Source organism: Cervus canadensis, chromosome 6 (assembly GCF_019320065.1).
Source record: "Cervus canadensis isolate Bull #8, Minnesota chromosome 6, ASM1932006v1, whole genome shotgun sequence".
In the NCBI taxonomy this organism is placed as follows: Eukaryota; Metazoa; Chordata; class Mammalia; order Artiodactyla; family Cervidae; genus Cervus; species Cervus canadensis.
This window is the reverse complement of record NC_057391.1, coordinates 28,891,844-28,911,396: the sequence shown is the minus strand read 5'-3', so window position 1 is coordinate 28,911,396 and position 19,553 is coordinate 28,891,844. Positions and strand designations below refer to the sequence as shown.

General features: G+C 38.0%; 2 long non-coding RNA genes across 2 annotated transcripts in view; one reads left to right on the top strand and one right to left on the bottom strand.

Moving 5' to 3' along the window:
* LOC122443352 overlaps positions 1 to 19,553 on the top strand; it is a 97,412-nt gene that overhangs the window by 73,128 nt on the left and 4,731 nt on the right. Inside the window, exon 2 of the long non-coding RNA XR_006269987.1 lies at positions 14,488 to 14,626. This is a non-coding gene — a long non-coding RNA (uncharacterized LOC122443352). The remainder of the gene's footprint in view (positions 1 to 14,487; positions 14,627 to 19,553) is intronic.
* LOC122443353 lies at positions 93 to 17,692 on the bottom strand. Its single transcript, XR_006269988.1, has 2 exons — positions 17,649 to 17,692; positions 93 to 192 (listed from the first exon to the last, which is right to left on the bottom strand). It is a non-coding gene; the product is annotated as an uncharacterized LOC122443353 (long non-coding RNA).

Sequence of the window (19,553 nt, the reverse complement as noted above, 5' to 3'; positions counted from 1 at the left end):
ATAGGAGAAGGAGTATATCAAGGCTGTATATTGTCACTCTGCTTATTTAACTTATATGCAGAATACATCATGAGAAACACTGGGCTGGAGGAAGCACAAGCTGGAATCAAGATTGCCGGGAGAAATACCAATAACCTCAGATATGCAGAGGATACCACCCTTATGGCAGAAAGTGAAGAAGAACTAAAGAAACTCTTGATAAAAGTAAAAGAGGAGAGTGAAAAAGTTAGCTTAAAGCTCAACATTCAGAAAACTGAGATCATGGTATCCGGTCCCATCACTTCATGGCAAATAGATAGGGAAACAATGGAAATGGTGAGAGACTACTTTTTTGAGCTCCAAAATCACTGCAGATGGTGACTGCAGCCATGAAATTAAAAGACACATGCTCCTTGAAAGAAAAGCTATGACCAACCTAGATGGCATATTAAAAAGCAGAGACATTACTTTGCCAGCAAAGGTTTGTCTAGTCAAAGCTATGGCATCCAGTCCCATCACTTCATGGCAAATAGATGGGGAAACAGTGGAAACAGTGGCTGACTTTATTTTTGGGGGCTCCAAAATCACTGCGGATGGTGATTGCAGCCATGAAATTAAAAGACGCTTACTCCTTGGAAGGAAAATTATGACCAACCTAGACAGCATATTAAAAAGCAGAGACATTACTTTGTCCACAAAGGTCTGTCTAGTCAAGGCTATGGTTTTTCCAGTAGTCATGTATGGATGTGAGAGTTGGACTATAAAGAAAATTGAGCACCAAAGAATTGATGCTTTTGAACTGTGGTGTTGGAGAAGACTCTTGAGAGTCCCTTGGACTGCAAGGAGATCCAACCAGTCCATCCTAAAGGAGGTCAGTCCTGGGTGTTCATTGGAAGGACTGATGTTGAAGCTGAAACTGCAGTACTTTGGCCACCTGATGCAAAAAGCTGACTAATTTGAAAAGACCCTGATGCTGGGAAAGATTGAGGGCAGGCAGAGAAGGGGACGACAGAGGATGAGATAGTTGGATGGCATCACCGACTCAGTGGACATGAATTTGGGTGGACTCTGGGAGTTGATGATGGACAGGGAGGCTTGGCATGCTGTGGTTCGTGGGGTCTCAAAGAGTTGGGACATGACTGAGTGACTGAACTAAACAACTTCATCCACTATGGGGCATACACTAGAAGTAACAGGAACAACAATCTTACAGCCTGAGGAATGGAGGCCACAAACACAGAAAGTCAGACAAAGTGAAACAAAATGAGAAGGCAGGGAAATATGTTATAGAAAGAGGAACAAGATAAAAGTTCAGAATATCAACTAAGTGATGTGGAGATAGGCAATCTTACTGAAAAAGAATTCAGAGTAATGATAATAAAGATAATCCAAGATCTCAAGAAAGAATTGAGGCAGATTGAGAAAACACATGAAATGTTTACCAAAGAACTGGAAGATTTAAAGGGTAAACAAGATGACAAATACAATAACAAAAATAAACTAGAAGGACTCGATAGAATAAATAAGACAGAAAAATGAATACGTGAGCTGGAAGACAGATTGTTAGAAATCACTGCTATGAAATAAAATGAAAAAATAATGGAAAGGAATAAGGACAGTCTAAGAAACATCCGGGACAAAATTAAACATACCAACATTCATATTACAGTGGTGTTGGAAGGAGAAGACAGAGAGAGATAGGCCTGAGAAAATGTTTGAAGAGGTAACAGGCGAAAAATTCCATAACATGGGAAAGGAAATACTCAAGTCCAGGAAGCATAAAATGTCCTATACAGGATAAATTCAAGGAGGAACATGGTGAGACACAGATTAATCAAACTGATAAGAATTAAAGACAAAGAGAAAATATTAAAAGCAACAAGAGAAAAGCAACAAATAAGGGAATCTCCATAAGGTTATCAGCTGAGTTATCAGCTACCCAGCAAGACTCTTATTCAGATCTGATGGAGAAATCAAAAGCTTTACAGACAAGCAAAACCTAAGTGAATTCAGCACAACAAAACCAGCTTACAACAATACTAAAGGAACTTCTCTAGACAGAAGAGAAAAAGCCACAACTAAAAACAAGAAAATTACAAATGTGAAAGCTCACTCATAAAGGCAAACATAGAGTAAAGGTAACATCCATACACAAATGTGATATCAAAATCAGCAATCGTGCTGCTGCTGCTGCTAAGTCACTTCAGTCGTGCCCGACTCTGTGTGACCCCATAGACGGGAGCGGGGAGTACAAACACAGGATCCTGGAAATGCATTTGAAATTAAGACACCAGCAAATTTAAACAATCTTGTATATATATATATGTGTGTGTGTGTGTGTGTGTGTGTGTGTGTGTATACATACACACTGCTATCAAAACCTCCTGTTAATCACAAACCAAAAATCTACAATAGATACACACACATACACAAAAGAAAGCAACCCAAATGCAACACTAAAGATAGTAATCAAATCACAAGAGAACAAAATAAGAAGGGAAGAAAAAAGACCTATAAATCCAAAACAATGAACAAAAATGGCAATAAGAACATATTTATTGGTGACACCATAAATGTAAACAGATTAAATGCTCAAACCAAAAGACATAGACAGGCTGAATGGATAGAAAAACATACTCTCTACATATGCTGTGTACAAGAGACCCATTTCAGATCTAGGGACACATACTAACTGAAAGTAAGAAGATAGAAAATGCTATTCTATGAAAATGGAAATCAAAAGAAAGCTAGAGTAAGCTAGAGTAACAATACTCATATCAAACAAAATATAATTTAAAGACTGTTACAAGAGACAAAGGACACTATACAATGATCAAGGGATCAATCTAAGAAGAAACTATAGCAAACATATATATATATATATATATATATATATATGGACCCAACATAGGAGCACCTCAATATGTATAATGTAAATACTAACAGCCATAGAAGGAGCAATCAACAGTAACACAATAATAGTAATGGACTTTAACACCCCACTTTCACCAATGGACAGACGATCCAGACAAAATCAAAGGGAAACATAGGCCTTAAATGACAAATTAGGCAAGATGAACTTGGTATTTATAGAGCATACCATCCAAAAGCATAGAATAGACATTTTCCTCAAATGTACATGTTGCATGTTCTCCAAGATTGATCACATGCTGGGCCATAAAGTAAGCCTAGGTAGATTTAAGAAAATTGAAGTCAAATCAAGAACCAAACAACTCTATGAGATTAGGAATCACCTACAAAAAAACTATAAAAATCACAAACACATAGAGGTGAAATAATACACTACCAAGCAACCAATTGGAGAAGACTCTTGAGAGTCCTTGGACTGAAAGGAGATGAAACCAGTCAATTCTAAAGGAAATCAGTCCTTAATATTCATTGAAAGGACTCACACTGAAGCTGAAGCTCCAATACTTTGGCCACCTGATGTGAAGAACTGACTCATTTGAAAAGACCCTGATGCTGGGAAAGATTGAAAGCAGGAGGAGAAGGGAATGGCAGAGGATGAGGTGGTTGGATGGCATCACAGACTCAATGGACATGAGTTTGAGCAAGCTCCAGGAGATAGTGAGGGACAGGGAAGCCTGGCATGCTGCAGTCCATGGGGTCACAAAGAGTCAAACACGACTGAGTGACTGAATGGAACTGAACTGAAGCAACCAATGGATCACTAAAGAAATCAAAGAATTCCTACAGACAAATGAAAACAAAAGCATGAAAATTCAAAACCGATGGGATGCAGCAAAAACTAATTCTAAGAGGGAAGTTTGTAGCAAAACCATCTTACCTCAGGAAACAAGAAAAATCTCAAAGAACCTAACCAATCTAACCTTACACTTAAAGAAACTAGAGAGAGAAGTACAAATAGCACCCAAATTTAGAAGGAAAGATACCAAAAAGATCAAAGCAGAAATAAATGAAATGGATATGAAAAAAACAATATAAAAGATCAGTGAAACTAAAAGCTGGTTCTTTGAAAAGATGAACAAAATTGATAAACCTTTAATTAGACTCATTAGGAAAAAAAGAGTGTGTCAAATCAGTAAAATTAGAAATGAAAAAAGGAGAAGTTACTACTGACACCACAGTAATACAAAGGATCATAAGAGATTATGACCAACAATTTTATGTCAATAAAATGAATGATCTAGAAAAAAAGGACAGAATCTGAGAAAGGTACAAACTTCCAACCTGAACCAGGAAGAATTACAAAATATTAATAGACCATCACAAGTACTGAAATTGAAACTATGATTTTAACATCTGTCAGACAAAAGTGCAGGCCAGATGGCTTCACAGGTAAATTCTACCAAACATTTAGAAAAGAGATATCTTTCTGAAACTATTTCCTTTTCAGATATCCTTCTGAAACATTTAGAAAAGAGATATCCTTCTGAAACTATTTCAAAGAATTGCAGAGGAATGAACACTTCCATACTCATTCTATGAGGCCACCATTACCCTGATATCAAAAATCAAAGATATCACAAAAAAAGAAAATTACAGGCCAATATATAGGAAGAATCAATATTATCAAAATGACTGTACTCCTCAAAGCAATCTACAGAGTCAATGCAATCTTTATCAAACTGTCAATGGCATTTTTCACAGAAATGAAACAAAAAATTTTTAAAATTTGTATGGAAACAAGAAAGACCTTGAATAGCCAATGTAATCTGAAGAAAGGACAAAGGTCTGAAGAAATCAGACTTCCTGACTTCAAACTACACTACAAAGCTACGGTAATCCAAACAGTGTGAAACTGGCACAGAAATTGACATGTACATGAATGGAACAGGATGGAAAGCCTGGAAAGAATCCCACACACCTGTGGTCAATTAATCTACAACAAAAGAGGTCTTTTCAATACACTGTTCTGGGAAACCTGGAGAGCTACATGTAAAAGAATGAAATAGAACATTCTCTAACATCACACACAAAAATAAACTCAAAATGGATGAAAGATCTACATGCAACACTGGATACTATAAAAACTCCTAGGAGAAAACATATGCACATCACTCTTTGACATAAATTATAACAATATCTTTTTGCATCTACCTCCTAGAACAATGAAAATAAAAACAAAAATGCACAAATAGTACCTAATTAAACTAAAACCTTTTGCACAGCCAAAAAAATCATAAGCAAAACGAAAAGACATCCCAGAAATTGGGAGAAAATATGTGCAAATGATGCAGTTGACAAGGGATTAATCTCCAAAATATGCAAACAGCTCATGCAGCTCAACAGAAAAAAATAAATTAAAAAATGGGAAGAAAATCTAAATGGACATTTCTCCGAAGAAGACGTACAGATGGCCAAAAGCACACACAAAGATGTTCAACATCACTTATTATTAGAGAAATACAAATCAAAACTACAATGAGGTATCACCTCACACTGGTCAGAATAGCCAACATCAAAAATCTATGGAAAAAAAAAAATGCTGGAGAGGGTGTGGAGAAAAGAGAACACTCCTATACCATTGGTGAGAAAATAAATGGACACAACCACTATTGAGAGCAATATGGGCGCTCCTTAAACTAAAAACAGAGCTACCATATGATCTGGCAATCACACTCCTGGGCATATATGCAGACAAAGCATAATTTGAAAAGATACATGCAGCCCAATGTACACTGCAGCTCTATTTACAATAGGCAAGATATGGAAGCAACCCAAATGTCCATTGACAGAGGAATGGGTAAAGAATATGTGGTGTGTGTGTATATATATATATACACATATATGTGTGTGTGTATACATATATGTGTGTGTATATACATATATACACATATATATATAAAATATGGTGGAATATTACTCATCCATAAAACAGAAAGAAGTAATGCCATGCCATTTGTAGCAACATGGATAGGCCTAGAGATTATCAGAATGAAGTAAGTCATAGAGAAAAAGATAAATATCATATAATATTGCTTATATGTACAATCTAGAAAAATGGTACAGATGAACTTTTTTTGAAAAGCAGAAACAGAGTCACAGATGTAGAAAACAAACTTATGGTTACCGAGTAGGGAAGGGGCGTGGGATGAATTGGGATTGATAATTAGACACTACTATATATAAAATATAAAATGAACTCTACTCAATATTTTGTAATAACCCATATGGGAAAAGAACCTGGAAAAGACTGGAATATGTATATGTACAACTGAATGACTTTTCTGTATACCTGAAACTAATGCAAAAAGAGTAGAGAAATAGCTCCAAAGAGAATGAAGAAGCAGGGCCAAAGCAGAAATGATGCTCAGTTGTGGATGTGTCTGGTGTGAAAGTAAAGCCCAGTGCTGTAAAGAATAATATCGCATAGAAACCTGGAATGCTAGGTTCATGAATCAAGGTAAACTGGACATGGTTGAAGAGGAGATAGCAAGAGGGAACATTGGCATTTTTTGAATCAATGAGCCAAAATGGATGGGAAAGGGTGAATGTAATTTAGATGACCATTGTACCTACTACTGTGGGCAAGAATCCCTTAGAAGAAATGGAGTAGCCCTCATTGTCACCAAAAGAGTCTGAAATACAGCACTTGGGTACAATCTTAGGACATATATATACCTGTGGTTGATTCATGTTGAGATTTGACAGAAACAACAAAATTCTGTAAAGCGATTTTCCCTCAGTTAAGAAAAACAGAATGATCTCTGTTCGTTTTCAAGGCAAACCATTCAACATCAGAGTAACCCAAGTCTATGCCCCAACCACTGATGCTGAAGCTGAAACTGAATGGTTCTATGAAGACCTCTAATACCTTCTAGAACTAATAACAAAAAAAAAGATGTCCTTTTCAACATAGGATATTGGAATGCAAAAATAGGAAGTCAAGAGATACCTGGAGTAATAGCCAAGTTTGACCTCAGAGTACAAAATGAAATAGGCCAAAGGCTAATTGGGTTTGCCAAAAGAATGCACTGGTCAAAGAAAACACCCTTTGCCAACAACACAAGAGAAGACTCTACACAAGGACATAACCAGATGATCAGCACCAAAATCAGATTGATTATATTCTTTGCAGCTGAAGACAGAGAAGATCTATAACAGCAAAAACATGAACTGGAGTTGACTGTGGTTCAGATCATGACTTCCTCTCTGCAAAATTCAGGCTTAAATTGAAGAAAGTAGGGAAAATCACTAGACCATTCAGGTTTAACCTAAATCAAATCCCTTATGATTATATAGTGGAAGTGACAAACAGATTAAAAGGATTAGATATGGTAGATAGTGTTTGAAGAACTGTGTTGCAGTATCTGAAGAACTATGATAGAGGTTCATAACACTGTATATGATGTGATGACCAAAATAATTCCCAAGAAAAAAGAAATGCAAGAAAGCAAAGTAGTTGACTGAGGAGGGCCTATAAATAGCTGAGAAAAGAAGCAACGTGAAAGGCAAAGGAAAAGGGGAAATATATACCCAACTGACTGCAGAGTCCCAGAGACTAGCAAGGAGAGATATTAAAGTCTTCTTAAGCGAACAATACACAGAAATGGAGGAAAACAATAGAATGAGAAAGACTAAAGATCTCTTCAAGAACTATCCCATCAGCAGATGAATGGATAAGAAAGCTATGGTACATATACACAATGGAATATTACTCAGCCATTGAAAAGAATACATTTGAATCAGTTCTAATCAGATGGATGAAACTGGAGCCCATTACACAGCATGAAGTAAGCCAGAAAGATAAAGACCAATACAGTATACTAACGCATGTATATGGAATTTAAAAAGATGGTAACGATAACCCTATATGCAGGGCAGAAAAAGAGACACAGATGTATAGAACAGACTTTTGGACTCTGTGAGAGAAGGCGAGGGTGGGATGATCTGAGAGAACAGCATTGAAACATGTATATTATCAAGTGTGAAACAGATCTCCAGCCCAGGTTGGATGCATGAGACAAGTGCTCAGGGCTGTTGCAATGGGAAGACCCAGAGGGATGGGATGGGGAGGGAGGTGGGAGGGGCAATCAGGATGGGGAACACATGTAAATCCATGGCTGATTCATGTCAATGTATGGCAAAAACCACTACAATATTGTAATTAGCCTCCAACTAATAAAAATAAATGAAAAAAAAATTAAAAAATAAAAAATTTTAAACAGGTAAAAAAAAAAAGAAGAAAATTGGAGATACCAAGGGAATATTTCATGCAAAGACAGGTGCAATAATGGGCAGAAATGGCAAGGACCTAACAGAAGCAGAAGAGACTGAGAAAAGGTGGCAAGAATACATAGAAGAACTGTAAAACAAACAAACAAACAAACACGGTCTTAATGACCCAGATAATCAAATGTTGTAGTCATTCACCTGCAACCAGACATCCAGGAATTTGAAATCAAGTGGGCTTTAGCAAGCATTACTAAGAACAAAGCTAGTAAGGGAAATGAAATTCCAGCCAAGTTATTTCAAATCCTAAAAGATGATGCTGTGAAAGTGCCGCACTTAATATGCCAGCAAAGTTGGAAAACTCAGCAGTGGTCACAGGACTGGAAAAAGTCAGTTTTAACTCCAATACCAAAGAAAGGCAATGCAAAAAATGTACAGACTACCGTATATTTGTGCTCATTTCACATGCTAGCAAGGTAATGCTCAAAATCCTTCCAACTAGTATGTGAACTGAGAACTTCCAGATATACAAACTGCAGAGAAAAGGCAGTTAGAAAAGGCAGAGGAACAAGAGATCAAATACCAGACCACCTTACCTGCATCCTGAGAACCCTGTATGCAGGTCAAAAACTACAGTTAGAACCTTACATGGAACAAGGGACTGGTTCAAAATTGGGAAAGGAGTATATCAGGGCTGTATATTCTCACCCTGCTTATTTAACTTATATGCAGAGTACATCATGGAAAATGCCAGGCTGGATGAGTCATGAGCTGGAATCAAGATTGCCAGGGAAATAGCAACAACCTCAGATATGCAGATGATACCATTCTAATGGCAGAAAGCAAAGAGGAATTAAAGAGCCTCTTGATGAATATGAAAGAGGAGAGTGAAAAAGCTGGCTTAAAACTCAACATTCAAAAAATCAAGATCATGGCATTTGGTCTCATCACTTCATAGCAAATAGATGGGGAAAAAATGGAAAGAGTGACAGATTATATTTCCTTTGGCTCCAAAATCACTGTGGATAGTGACTGTAATCACAAAATTAAAAGACACTTGCTCCTTGGGAGAAAAGCTATGACCAACCTAGACAGCGTATTAAAAAGCAGAGACATCACTTTGCCGACAAAGATTTGTATAGTCAAAGCTATGGTTTTTCCAATAATCATATACTGATGTGAGAAATGGACCATAAAGAAGGCTGAGTGCTGAAGAATTGATTCTTTCAAACTGTGGTGCTGGAGAAGACTTGAGAGTGCCTTAGACAGCAAGATCAAACCATTCAATTCTGAAAGAAATCAACCCTGAATAGTCATTGACTTGTGCTGGAGCTCTAATACTTAGGCCACCTCATAAGAAGAGGTGACTCATTGGAAAAGTCCCTGATGCTGGGAAAGATTGAGGGCAGGAAGAAAAGGGCAACAGAGGATGAGATGGTTGGATGACATCACAGACTCAAGGGACTTGAGTTTGAGCAAATTCCAGGAGATAGTGAAAGAGTGGGAAGCCTCATGTGTTGCAGTCCATGCAGTTGCAGAGTCTTATATCACTTAGTGACTGAACCACGACAATAGTCCAATAAAAATTAAATTTAAAAAAGTATATTCCTGGCAAACTAGATAGTTTTGAATATGAAAATACTAATTTGTCTTTGTTGCTTTTTTTTTTTAACATGAACCTTCTGAAACCTTGTTTTAACTCTCATAAGTGACTTTGGACTCTAAAATCTTACCACTAGATATATCCTTTACATATGTCGGTATAGAAATAGGTAATGTAAAAAATGGGTTGCCATAGACTATCAGTTAAGAAGAGGCAGCCTGTTGAAAAAGTTCTCACATGAGAAACAAGAGACTTCAGGAAAGAGGCTTTGGCTTACAAAGTTAAATGTTGTTTAGGTTTCTAGGATGGTTTTGTCTGTGTGTGTGTGTGTGTGTTTATGTGCACTCTGTCATGTCTCTTTGTGACCCCACGTAATGTAGTCTGCCAGGCTCTTCTGTCCCTGGCATTTTCCAGGCCAGAATTATGAAGTTGGTTGCCATCTTGTCCCCCAGGGTATCTTCCCAACCCAGTGATCAAACCCATGTGTCTTGCATCCCCGGCATTGGCAGGTGGATTCTTTACTACTAGCACCACCCCAGAAAGCCCCTAGGATGGTTAGAATTAATCTTCCCCTAGGTGATCTTCTCCTGTGGTTCAGCTGGTAAAAAATCTGCCTGCAATGCAGGAGACCTGGGTTTGATCCCTGGGTTGGGAAGATCCCCTGGAGAAGGGAAAGGCTACCCACTCCAATATTCTGGCCTGGAGAATTCTAAGGACTGTATAGTCAGTCCACTGTGTTGCAAAGAGTCAGACACAACTGAACGACTTGCAGGTGACCTGTTGCTTTTCCTCGCATACATACAGGCTGTTACTAGCTATTAGAAAATTACTTTAAAATGTCCCATGTACTGTTTCATCAAATATTGTATATGTTCTTTCTCATTTATCCTACTTGGGCTCCAATTATAATATGTTCTTTATTTTTCAGTATGTCCTATGTGTTTCATATGTTCTTTAATCTTTACATTATTGTTTTTCTTTGTTCTTTAGTTTAGTTATATTCTAACCAATATAATTATATTGGTTACAATTATATAATTATAATAAGTTGGCTTAAAACTCAACATTCAGAAAACTAAGATCATGGCATCTGGACCCATCACTTCATGGCAAATAGATGGGGAAACAGTGAAAGAATTTATTTTCTTGGGCTTCAAAATCACTGCAGATGGTGACTGCAGCCATGAAATTAAAAGATGCTTGCTCCTTGAAAGAAAAGTTATGACCAACTTAGACAGCATATTAAAAAGCGGAGATGTTACTTTGCCAACAAAGATCCATCCAGTCAAAGCTATGGCTTTTCCAGTAGTCACGTATGCATGTGAGAGTTGGACTATAAAGAAAGCTGACTGCTGAAGAATTGATGCTTTTGAACTGTGGTGTTAGAGAAGACTCTTGAGAGTCCCTTGGACTGAAAGGACATCCAACCAGTCCATCCTAAAGATCAGTCCTGAGTGCTTATTGGAAGGGCTGATGCTGAAGCTGAAATTCCAATACTTTGGCCACCTGATGCAAAGAACTGACTCATTTGAAAAGACCCTGATGCTGGAAAAGAATGAAGGCAGGAGGAGAAGGGGACTACAGAGGATGAGATGTTTGGATGGCATCACCAACGCAATGGACATGAGTTTGAATAAACTCCAGGAGTTGGCAATGGACAGGGAGGCCTGGAGTGCTGCAGTTCATGGGGTTTCAAAGAGTCAGACACGACTAAGCAAACTGAACTAAACCAATATATATTCTATATCTTTGTACCAAGTCACTAATCTCAATTTCTTCTGTGTTTAATCTTCTATTAGATCTATCTATTGAGTATTTAGCTTTCAGTTGCAGTTTTCATTTCCAAAATTTTCATTTGATTCTATTTCATGGTTCTAACTTTCTAGTGAAATTCCCCCTTTTCCATTCGTTTTTATCCATCTATCTTAATATACCATTATTAGTTTATTTCAGTCTTTGCTAATATAAATACTTAGATTACCTCCTTTTTTTGCCTTAAAAAAAACATGTTTAATTTGTTGGGGGCAATTGTATAGTTCTTTCTCTTAGCATGGCTATTTTTGGCTGAATGTCAGATACGGTATATATGAATATCACAGGAACTAATATTCAGCTGATATTATTCTCTTTTAGAGAACATTACCCTCTCCCCTACTAGGCAGATAGAGTATAGGCTTATCATCTTGGGCAAATCAATTACTTTGCTAAGACAAGAGTGCAAGCTTAGTTAAGTTCTTAGTACTTAGCTCTTGTTTTTAGGGTGTAGTTCTACTTAGTTTTTCATTTTAGGAACTGGTATGTTCACCATTAGTTTGCCAACAAAGGTTCGCCTACTTAAGGCTATGGTTTTTCCAGTATACATGTATGGATGTGAGAGTTGGACTATAAAGAAAGCTGAGCACCAAAGAATTGATGCTTTTGAACTGTGGTGTTGGAGAAGACTCTTGAGAGTCCCTTGGACTACAAGGAGATCCACCCAGTCCATCCTAAAGGAGGTCAGTCCTGGGAGTTCATTGGAAGGACTGATGCTGAAGCTGAAACTCTAATATTTGGCCACCTCATGTGAAGAGTTGACTCATTTGAGGCCCTGATGCTGGGAAAGATTGAGGGCAGGAGGAGAAGGGGACGACAGAGGATGAGATAGTTGGATGGCATCACCGACTCAATGGACATGAATTTGGGTGGACTCTGGGAGTTGGTGATGGACAGGGAGGCCTGGTGTGCTACAGTCCATGGTGTCGCAAAGAGGTGGACACGACTGAGCGACTGAACTGAACTGATGTTCACTAGGATCCCCACCCACTCCTCCCAGATGGTGGGGGTTCCTTCTATACTCAACACTCCTTTTTGTAGTAGAGCAAGGCAGCAAAAAATTCTCCTCTGCTTTTTATAGATGTTCTGCTTAGTTTCATATTCTCCTGTTCTTTGCAGCTTTGGAACTCAGCAAATAACCTGAAGGGGAAACTAGCTGTGTGTCAGGCCGTTTTTTATCCCTTCCTTCTCACTGTGCTCTTAAGCCCTCACGTTTCCAATTTTATCTCTCCAGTCTCATAAGACTGCTGGTTTCTCTGTGGCTCATCAGTGGTTCTCTGTTCACATGAAATCCGGATTCTCAAGTTTTCTTCATTTGATAGAATCAATAAATGCTTTCAAAGGAAAATGACTACATGTAAGCTCATAGCTGAAGCTCTTTCTCTCTGTAAATATTTTCCTTTCATGTCATAGTTGCTTCGATATTCTCTGATGTCTTTAACATATTTGTGTGTGTGCGCGTGCAAGTGGTATGGATGACTTTTCAAGTGACCCTCAATGGGACTGCTGGTCTGTTAAAAGCTACTCTATTCTCCAGAGTCATCCTAAATATCATTTAAAAAGAAAAGAAGTAGGTATAAAGTAATTGAAATACTTGGACAACACAGGTTTGAACTGCATGGGTCCAGTTATATTTGGATATTTTTCAGTAGTGAATACTGTAGTACTACATGGTCTGTGGTTGGTTGAATCCATGAATGCAGAGGAACTATTGATATGGAGGACCATCTATAAGATGTGTGTGGATTAACCCCCAAATTGTTCAAAGTTCAACCGTAGTGTGATCAAAAATTTGATTTGTTAACTGAGAATTAGGGCACATGGGATAGATCTCTGGCTCTGCAATTAATAAACTATATATATCATTGGGCAATTTATTTTGATTTCCTACAGCTTTGTTTTCCTATCTGAAAACATTAGATAAGTTCTATGGTACTCTCTTTGATTCTATGAGCTTGTATTCTCATGATTTGAACACTTTTATTGGCTTATAAGTAGAACTTGATATATTGTCATAGACCATCCTATAGAATCATCATCATAATAATAACAATAATAATAATATGTAACTAAATCATAGATGTGCCTAGAAAATGATTGGTCTTTAGGGTTCCATTTTCATTGTAGTTTAGTTAATATAACCAAAGACTTTTAAAATTACTAAGCTAACAAGTTTTTGTAAGTTTATTTATATTAACTGTTACAATTAAGGTGATCATATGTACTTACCTGGGACATTCCCAGTTTATTTTTACTGGCCCCAAATAATTATGACCAGTTTCTCCATTTACTCTAAAAGTATTTCATTTTGCCTAAAAAGTTATATAGTCATTCTAGTTAAAATTACAAATGAACGAGAAGTTCAAGATTGATTACATGAATAACTTCTTTTATTATTGTTTAATTCTAATTAGAATATTGAGTGTGCCAAAAAACAAAAATGATTATTGATAGAAGCTATATATTAATTTCAGACATAATATTGGTAATATCTAGAATATTCAGGCAATGTTTGGGTCCTTAGATACACAGTGGTTTCCTAAATGTGTTCATGTTTCTCATAGAAGAGTAAGAATCACTTGGACAAGATGTTATTTACAATAGGCCAATAAAATATCATTCAGTGACTATCAGGGCTTTTAACAAACATAAATAACATAAAGACAAGATATCATCTGTAGTGCAAAAGTCAGTGATGGAGAACTATAAGGGGACATGTACCTCATACTAATGACCTCTATAGACCTATCTACCTAGATAGATATTCCATAGTTTAGTTATGAGGTTACAAAGACTTTAATGAAGATATTTCAGTTTATCACTAGATTTATATACAAAAAATATTTTACTAGTTGCCTCTCTTATAGGCAAAATATGTGCGAGAGAAATATTTTGAAAATACTCTGGAAATTAAAAGAAATTTTCTTCATTCGTAGGATTCCAGTTTATGACATGCCTTAGGAAGATCATGAACTCATCTCCTCCCATTAACACACTGAATCTACAGCTACATGTGGAGCAGTTTTCTCTGGGAAAAAACCTAAAAACTAGCTGAATGTCTTCTCTACACATCAGGTAAATGAGAAAAAATCCATATCAAAGTGGGAAGGAGAGGTTGACACATAATCTCACTATAAAACCTACTCCCAGCACAGCCACCCACAGTTGGGAGGAAACTCAAAGTCAAGAGCTTGATTTGACCTCCACGTCAGCATTCCCAGAGTTAAGGACTGCATCTGAAAGAGGAGCATTCAAAACATCTAGCTTTGAAAAGCAGTGAGGCTCAAGTCCCCAAGACACAAAAGGCTATAGTGAACTGAGAAATGGCTTTTAAAGGGCTCGCAAGCTCAGACTCACTGCCCCAGGGCCCAGTGCAGAAGCAGCCAATTGAGGCACCTAGACTTTATGTGAAAGGGGTTGATATGATTATCTTAAAGTGTTGGCCTGAGGGGCAGGCATCTAATTTAACACACATCTAAGGGCCAATTGCAGTAATCTCTGGGGATACAAGCTGGCAGGCACCATCATTACACTCTCCCTCTGCCTTTGTCTATATTGCTGACACTCCAAGAAAGGAACTTGTACTCTCTTAGGGGGACCCAATTTTTGTAGCTGACACCCTCAGGACACATCTAGATCTTCTGACTCTTGTGGACAGTAGGGATTACACATGAGAGTCCCACAGGACTCTAGTCAACTGAGAAAGAGTTTTAAACATTAATGACTACCATCTCCAGGACACAGCAAGAGGAAATAGTCTGAGAAGCCTAGTCTTTCTGGGAAAGAGACCTATTAGCATATATTCATAGCTGTAACACAAGGGATCTCCTCAGACCTCAGAAGATGGGTACCATCTTTACAGTCTTCCTGTCATGCTCCAGAGTGCAAGTATCTCCTGGAGAAAAACTTTTACATGCATTTGCAGCCCCAGTTTTTAGATCTGGTGACACAGATTTAGTGGGTGCTGCACAGGGGACTGCTCTTGATCACATGGGTCTGTTGGCCATTCCCAGGTCCCAAAGGACTGTGACAATCAGAGAGATAGTCCTTGACTGAGCAACACTCCCAGGACACTGCACACATAGCAGACTGAAACACAGACCATCTTTCAGTGAGAGGCCTTTTTATTTGTCCAAGTGCTTTAGCTCAAAGGGAAGGTTTCTACTTTGGTCTACATCTGGAAACTGGAGGAGATAGTCTCAGGGAACAAGGACCAGTGATGCAATCTTTGTGCTCTCCCTCTGCCTTATTCCAGCTCACCAATATCTCCGAGAAAGCAAGTTATGCCCTTGCTGGTGCCTTGATTTTTCTGTTCACAGCCAGTAAACACCTACAGAATGCCAACTCTGGTGGCTAGTGAGCTTATACTTATGGTGCCACAGAATTGTGTGTGTGTGTGTATATATATATACACACAAGTTGAATGGTTGTATATGAAGTTGAATGGTTCTGTTAAGACATACAAGACCTTGACCTTGGAGTACAAAATGAAGCAGGGCAGAGGTTAACAGAGTTTTGTCAAGAGAATGCACTGGTCATAGCAAATACCTTCTTGCAACAACACAAGAGACGACTCTACACATGGACATCACCAGATGGTCATACCAAAATCATATTGATCATATTCTTTGCAGCTGAAAATGGTGAAGTTTGATCCAGTCAGCAACAACAAAACTGGGCGCTGATTGTGGTTCAGATCATGAACTCCTTATGATAAAATTCAGACTTAAATTGAAGAAAGTAGGGAAAATCACTAGACCATTTAGGTATGACCTAAATCAAATCCTTTATGATTATACAGTGGAAGTGACAAATAGATTCTCAAGGGATTAGATTGGGTAGACAGAGTGCCTGAAGAAATATGAACAGAAGTTCATAACATTGTATAGGAGGCAGTGACCAAAACCATCACCAAGAAAAAGAAATGTAACAAGGCAAAATAGTTATCTGAGGAGGTCTTACAAATAGCTGAGAAAAGAAGAGAAGCAAAAGGAAAAAAGGAAAGATATATACTTCTGAATGCAGAGATCTAAAGAATAGTAAGGAGAGCTAAGAAAGCCTTCTTCAGTGAACAATGGAAAGAAATAGAGGAAAATAATAGAACGGGAAAGACTAGAGATCTCTTGGAGAAAATTGGAGATACCAAGGGAACATTTCATGCAAAGCGGGGCACAATAAAGGGCAGAAATGGTATGGACCTGACAGAAGCAGAAGATATTAAGAAGAGGTGGCAAGAACACATAGAAGAACTGTACAAAAAAGGACTTAATGACCTGGATAACAACCATGGTATAATCACTCACCTAGAACCAGACATCCTGGATTTTAGTCAAATGGGCCTTAGGGAGTTACTATGAACAAAGCTAGTGGAGGTGATGAAATTCCAGCTAAGCTATTTCAAATCTTAAAAGATGATGCTGTGAAAGTGCTGCACTCAATATACCTGCAAATTTGGAAAACTCAGCAATGGCCACAGGACTGGAAAAGGTCAGTTCTCATTCCAATCCCAAAAAGGGCAATGCCAAAGAACTTTCAAACTGCCACACAAATGGCACTCATTTCACATGCTAGCAAGGTAATGTTCAAAATCCTTCAAGCTAGGCTTCAGTAGTAGGTCAACCAAGAACTTCCAGATGTACAAGCTGGACTCAGAAAAGGCAGAGGAACCAGACATCAAATTGCCAACATCATTTTGATCACAGAAAAATCAAGGGAGTTCCAGAAAAACATCTACTTCTGCTTCATTGACTACAGTAAAGCCTTTGACTGTGTGGATCACAACAAAATGTGCAAAATCCTTAAAGAAATGGAAGTCCCAGACCATCTTACCTACCTCCTGAGAAACCTGTATGCAGGTCAAGAAGCAACAGTTAGAACCAGACATGGAATAATGGACTGGTTCAATATTGGGGAAGGAGTATGTCAAGACTGTATACTGTCACACTGTTTATTTAACTTATATGCAGAGTACATCATGCGAAATGCCCAACTGGATGGAACTCTAGCTGGAATTAAGGTTTCCAGGAGAAGTATCAACAACCTCAGATATACAGATGATACTACCCTCTTTGCAGAATGTGAAGAAGAACTAAAGAACCTCTTGATGAAGGTGAAAGAGGAGAGTGAAAAAGCTGACTTAAAACTTAACGTTCAAGAAACTAAGATTATGGCATCTAGTCCCATCACTTCATGGCAAATATGTGGAGAATCAGTGGAAACAGTGACAGACTTTATTTTCTGGGACTCCAAAATCACTGTGGATGGTGACTGCAGCCATAAAATTAAAATATGCCTGTTTCTTGGAAGAAAGACTATGACAAAACTAAACACCATATTAAAAAGCAGAGACATCACTTTACTGACAAAGGTCCATATAGTCAAACCTATGTTTTTTCCAGTATTCATGTACAGATGTGAAAGCTGGGCCATAAATAAGTCTGAGCACTGAAGAACTGATGCTTTCAAACTGTAGTGCTAGAGAAGACGCTTGAGAGTTTCTTGGATAGAAGGGAGATCAAGCCAGTCAATCCCAAAGGAAATCAACCCTACACTTTCATTGGAAAAACTGATGCTGAATCTGAAAAGCTCTGATTGTTTGGCCACCTGATGCAAAGAGCCAAGTCACTGGACAAGATGCTGATGCTGGGGAAGATTGAGGGCAGGAGAGAAGGGGTGACAGAGGATGAGATGGTTGAATGGCATCACCAACTCAATAGACATGAGTTTGAGGAAACTCTGGGAGATAGTGAAGGACAGGGAAGCCTGGCATGCTGCAGTCCATGGAGTCACGAAAAGCTAGACAAGACTGATCAACTGAACAACACCACCCACACAGACATATATATTAATACATTCTTTAAAAGTTACTGCCTGAGAGTGTGACTTCCAATCAGTCTGAATCTAGGTGCTGACTGAGATCCTCCCCTTTGGGACACATGCAGGTCTTGGCATACCCTCAAATACTGGGAACCATTTAAAATAAAATAGACTTCTTGGTCAATCTCAACGTTTTGAGACAACCAAGATGTAGGGCGACTTCCCTAGTAGCTCAGGCAGTAATGAATCTGCCTGCAGTTCAGGAGGCCCAGGCTTGTTCCCTGGGTTGGGAAGATCCCCTGGAGAAGATCATGGTGACCCACGCCAGTATTCTTGCCTGGATAACTCCATGGACAGAGAAGCCTGGTGGGCTCGCAAAGAGTCCATGGGGGTCGCAAAGAGTCGGACATGACTAAGTGACTAACACACACACATATTTTGTAGGGTAGGGTTAAAGAACAAGGCTCATCTCCTACTTGAGGATTAGGAGTCCTTCAAGAGTGGGAGAGGTGGCTGTTTTTAGTGTATAGAAACCAACACAGAATGAAAGAAAATATCAAAATATAAAAAAAAAAAACTTCCTAATGAACTGGAAATAATTTATTGATACAGAGTTAAAAATAATGGTGATACAAGTGTCCACTAAACTTGGGAGAAGAATAGATAAGCACAGGGGAGAAGTTCAATAAAGAGCCACAAAATATAAGAAAGTACTAAATAGAAGTCACAGAGCTAAAGAATACAAAAGGCATCCACATCAAGGCATATTACAATTAAAATGTAAACATTTAAAGACAGAGAATCCTAAAAGCAGCAAGAGAAGAAATCTTGTTATGTACAAGGGAATCCCCATAAGATAATAAGCAGATTTTCAGCAGAAACTTTGCAGGCCAAAAAGGAGTTACACAATATATTCAAAGTGCTAAAAGAAAAAACTTCCAACTAGGATACATACACTATTGATACTATGTTTAAAATAGATAACTAATGAGATTTACTGTATAGCACACAGAACTCTACTCAATGCTCTGTGGTGACCTAAATATGAAGGATATTCAACAAAGAGGGGATATATGTATAGCCAATTCACTTTGCTGTACAATAGAAATTAACAATTTGTAAAGCAGCAACAAATTGTAAAGCAACTACACTCCAAATAAATTTTATTAAAAAAAAAAATACTCTG